We start from the raw sequence: 5,338 nt of genomic DNA, 5'->3' as shown, positions 1-5,338 counted from the left end.
AGAACTCAATAAAACTTACGTCCAGTTGTAGCTCGTGTCGAGAGGAGTACGGTACCGTGTCCGGATTTAATTTCTGATAGCCAGAGCTCGTACAAGCAAAAATCTAAGAATTGAGGAGGCTTGAGGATTTCTTTCTCGGAAACTCTCGGTTTCTTGCTGAAGATTTGAAAGAAATGAAGCATTTAACGTTTTATATGCATGATGTGACAAGTGTCACACTTAACTTTCCATAATTGCACTTTAGTCCCTCAACTTTTCACTATTTGCAAATCGACCCCCGCTCAATCTTTTAATTCAATTTCAATCCTACTTAATTACAAAAACCGTGGAATCTAATTCATCATTCCAAAAATTCATAAATTAAATAATCTCGGATTAAAATGATATAATCTCGGGCCTTACAATAAGTAATAACCACATGAAAATTCGGAGGGAAGTTTGTTCAGTGATTCATCAAATAACCACTCATCTTTATGAATGGACATCTTCATGCCCTTACTAATGAAAATGATGTTTACATCACAGATGTTAGTCTCAAACTCGATGGACATTTATCCTTATTTTAGGCTGTTGAATCGACTAAGAACTAATTTAGAATACACAGCGCTTTTTCTAATGAGTTTCATGATCTTACGTTGAAAGATATACCTCATGTATTTATCATAATTGGATAAAATCATAAAATATTATTAAAATAAATATTATTTTTACATAAGAGTCAATAAAACTCAAATAAAAAGTTAGTTTGTTGAACATCTACTCTAACAAAAAAAAAAATTAATAGGAAGTTGTTAGTGTATGTTTACTTCATAACAAAACATTTAATAATGTGGTAGGAAGAGCACACCATCCCTGCCGTGTTACAGATGGAACCAGCTTGCAAAAAATTTCCACCAACTCGGTTCATTTTATTTAATGTAGTTTGTTAATTATTAATGTAAGTGGAAATTAATTTATGTATAATTTCAAGATAAAAATTATTTAGATTTAGGAAATAATTTTACAATCAACGATGAATCGAGCCCTTTCAAAAAATAAATAAAATTTGGAGATATTCTCTATTACAACGAAAATCTTGTTTTATAGGTCGTGATATGTAACATTACATTTTAATAAAAAGGATTTAGAAGAAAATTTAAAGGCTAAAATGAACTATTATAGAGCTAAGATATTTTACATTATGAGTAGGTCTCTTGTGAGACGGTTTCACGAATCTTTATCTGTAAGACAAGTCAACCCTACCGATATTTACAATAAAAAGTAATACTCTTAGCATAAAAAATAATATTTTTTCATGGATGACCCAAATAAGATATTCGTTTCACAAAATACGACCCGTAAAACCGTTTCACACAAGTTTTTATCTCACATTATTGTTATTTTACAAATCATCAATCAATAAAATAAAAAAGGGTAAAGAAATGGAAAATAAACAAAAAATAAAGAAAGAACACGTGCCTGACACGTGACATTTGGAAGCCCAAAATGGAAACTTCCCTATCAGATGATGCCTAATTCTATTCCCTATTCCAAGTCTAAAACTCCTTTACCAGATATTCATTCACAATTTGGATTTGTTTGCTTAATTGATTTGTGAAAGAAAGATTTGTGTGTTTTGATGTTCGTGATACGTTTGCAATCGACTGGTTCAACGCAGAATCAAAAGTATTTCTCTCTCCTTTTTTTCCCCATTTTCGGGACGAGGGAGCTGGATAGTTGGTTCCTGATCGGGCTCTTGGTGATTCAGGTTTGTTTTGATTCTGGTATTCTGCTTTCTGGGTTTGGTTTGTAATTTCGTTCGGAATCTACTGAACTGAAGTTACAGTGATTTTTTCCTCGATTCTATGTTGAGGGGACCCTTCGCCTTTCGTGGGAATTTTACGGTGTTTGTGTTTGTATGGGTACGTTTCCAATTGCGCTTTGGGTTTTGATATGAATTTGAAGGATTTGGTTTTGGAAGGAAGAATTGGATTTTTTTTTCTCTTTCTGATGGCGGTTTTTTTTTAAGATTATTTTGGGACGCATTTGTTGCCTACCGTTGGTGTTTGATTTAAATGCATGTGGATTTCAATTTGAGTGCTTTGAAGGGACATTTTTTGAATGGAAACAATTTGGTCTATACATACATGTGGTGAACTATGGAATTATTCGTTGTTAAAATGCTCACAAAATTTGTTGGGGGTTCTTGTTTGTTTCATCATTTAAGCTTTAAAAGAATGAGGGCTTGTGTTTGCGATTGTAATGCAATCTGAAATCTGATGACCCACGGTCAATTAATTTGAACTGGTAGTTCTACTTTTTCATGCTTAATTGGGAAGATAATTTCATTATCTGTTAGTTCAATTATCACACAACCTTTTATAATATCAAGGCCAGGCGTTGTGGTGAGTGACGGAATTTATGCTTAAATTTGCTAAAAAATTAAATTTCACTCTCAAAATACATTTTAGGCCCTCCTTCAATAACTGAATTCTGGGTTTTGTCCAATGTATAATTAATTATAATTTGTAGACCCTTGGCTTCACTATACTATTATATTCTCAATTGTGATTGTTATGGCTAATTGTAAGACTTGATCATCAAAGACATGTTTACTTTTATCTATCTTTGATCTTGTCCTTGGTGACTACAGTGGATCTTTTTCTGTGCTGAAAAATGCTATGAACATTGTTGAACATCGAGTTTATTGAACCATTATATCAAATTTCGTTATTTGGTTTTATTTCCCTTATATGTATTTCCTTGACCTGTTAAAACTTGTATGCTTTTGTGGAAGTGGCTTGTTATAAGGTTTAGAGTTCCAAACTTGTCGTACTTTAGTTTAATTTGTAGATGTATATTCGTAGAAAATATCATGAATTTCTTCCTGACGATGAACAATAATCCCAAAACAGACCCATACATGTGATGTATCGTGTCAGTTTTATTCTTGAATATAGGTAAGGATTTTTTATGGATATAAATTGGATACTGGAGCAGCCTCAAATATATTGATGGTGTTCGATATGGTTAATAGTTTTGGCTTTTGTCGTAATAATATATTTTTAACTTAGATATTATTGACTTTTTTGTTTTAAACAATAAATATAAATCATATAAAATAAAAATTCCTTATTAACATTTTTAAATATTGCATTTGAATTCATTGATAATATGATATATACTTCAAATTACAAATTGCAAAAGACCAATCGTGTTTAATGCATCTATATAATTTATGTGTGTGTGTATAAAACAAGGTTTATCCAGGTTCTTGTATATGTATTCGTGTAACATAGTTTTCTCCTTTTTTACCTTATAAGTTTATGGCTCCGTGCCATTGAAGTTTCCTTCTCCTTTGACTTCCGACTTAATAAAGAAGGTTGACATTTTGGAGTCTTTCTGCTGCCAAAAATAAATAAAAAATTGGAAATAAATATCGTCATGTTATCTGGAGAACATGCCTTTTTTGGCTTATTTGGGAGCTATAATTTTGTTTTGTTAATTGAGAGGAAATAAGGCAGGCGACCTTGCCAAGCTAGCTGGATTTGAAATCTTTTGAGCTCCAAGAGAACTTTTTTGCTGTACAGTCTATATAAAGATTAATAGTAAAATATTCCTGTGGGGATTGGCTTGAATTTATATGAATAGAATGATAGAAACAAAAACTATTGGTGACAAACAAGATAGTGTATAAGTTATATATTCGTACCCAACTGTATTGAGAACTTTTTCTTGTTAACGAAAGCCATGTGTTTTTTAATGAAATTTGCATAGTTCAAACTAATCCCATTAACATTCTTTATCTCAATTTCATGTATCAGACAGATGCGTCTATTTCTTACCTAGCTGCGAATTAATTCTGTTGGAGCCGAGAAATATATGAGCTACTGCAGTAAATCATGTCTGGACTCATTGAAGGCCTTCCAGATGCTGTGGCCATAAGGTGTCTTGCACGAGTTCCTTTTTGTCTACATCCTAAATTGGAACTTGTTTCCCATTCCTGGCGCAATGCCATTCACAGCAATGAGCTTTTCAAAGCCCGTGAGGAGGTCAATGCAACCGAGGATTTTATATGTGTATGTGCTTATGACCCTGACAATTTGTGGCAGCTTTATGATCCTTTACATGACCTTTGGATTACTCTCCCGGATCTTCCTTCAAATATTCGGCACCTTGCCCACTTTGGTGTCGTCTCTGCTGCAGGAAAGCTATATGTACTAGGTGGTGGTAGTGATGCTGTGGACCCTTTGACTGGTGACCAGGATGGATGTTTTGCATCAGACGAGGTTTGGTCATATGATCCAATAACTCGGCAGTGGTACTTGTGCGCAGCCATGACCGTCCCTAGGGCCATGTTTGCATGCTGTGAATTGGATGGAAAGATAATTGTTGCAGGTGGTTTTACCAACTCCCGTAAATAAATCTCCAAAGCCGAAATATACGACCCTGAAAAGGATGATTGGGTTCCAATACCTGATCTCCACCACACACACAATACTGCATGTACTGGTTTTGTTATTGGGGGTAAAGTTCATATCTTGCACAAGGGATTGTCAACAATACAAGTCTTGGAAAATATTAAGCAGGGTTGGACTGTTCATGACTATGGTTGGCTTCAGGGTCCTATGGCAGTTAAGGGTAAGCTTTATATAATGAGTCATGGCCAGATTTACAAACAGGAAAGGGATTCCAATAAGTTGATAGTCTCCGCATCCGAGTTTCGTCGTAAAATTGGGTTTGCCATGATAGGCTTGGGATATTTACATAATTGGAGGTGTCATCTGGCCGGACAGGATGAATTGGGACATCAAGGCTACCTCTGATGTCGATGTTCTGACACTGGGCAGCGAGAGACTGGTTTGGCGTCAGGTGGCTCCTATAACGCGGTGCTGGGGAACTGTTCTTGGATGTACACAACTAAAGCTTTAGGTTTTGTTCATGTATTAGTTAATGAGACCATGAATAGTTCGTTTGGATTTTTCTGTGGACCACATAATGCTTCTGAATCGAGTGTTTGGACCAACATTTTTGTGGCTGTCCAATATTTTGCATGGAGGCATTTACATTGACCTCTTGTAGTTGAGTAGTACAATCCCTCAGCTTGTTAGAATGTTTAATTGGTTAATTTCATCTGAGTTTCGTTTTGTTTTGTAATTGCACACCATCATGATTTGTTTCTGAAGCGAAGTGTTGTACATTTTTGACAGTTCCCATCTGTACTTGTGGCTAGAGTTTCCTCCCTTTTCCGTTTCTCTTCCAATATTGCATCATAATGAGTGTGAGTGGTATGCCATCTTCTATATCACATATGTTCGCTTTGAAATGTGACCCCTACTCTGACTGTATATTCACTGCC

General features: G+C 34.8%; 1 pseudogene; it reads left to right on the top strand.

Moving 5' to 3' along the window:
- The first annotated feature begins 3,881 nt into the window (after window positions 1-3,881).
- On the top strand, window positions 3,882-5,131 carry LOC140957660 (F-box/kelch-repeat protein SKIP30-like; annotated as a pseudogene).
- The last annotated feature ends 207 nt before the right edge of the window (window positions 5,132-5,338 follow it).

This window comes from Primulina huaijiensis, chromosome 14 (genome assembly GCF_012295235.1).
Source record: "Primulina huaijiensis isolate GDHJ02 chromosome 14, ASM1229523v2, whole genome shotgun sequence".
Taxonomy (NCBI): domain Eukaryota; kingdom Viridiplantae; phylum Streptophyta; class Magnoliopsida; order Lamiales; family Gesneriaceae; genus Primulina; species Primulina huaijiensis.
The sequence above is the reverse complement of the archived record's forward strand: the minus strand, read 5'-3'. Positions and strand labels throughout refer to the sequence as shown.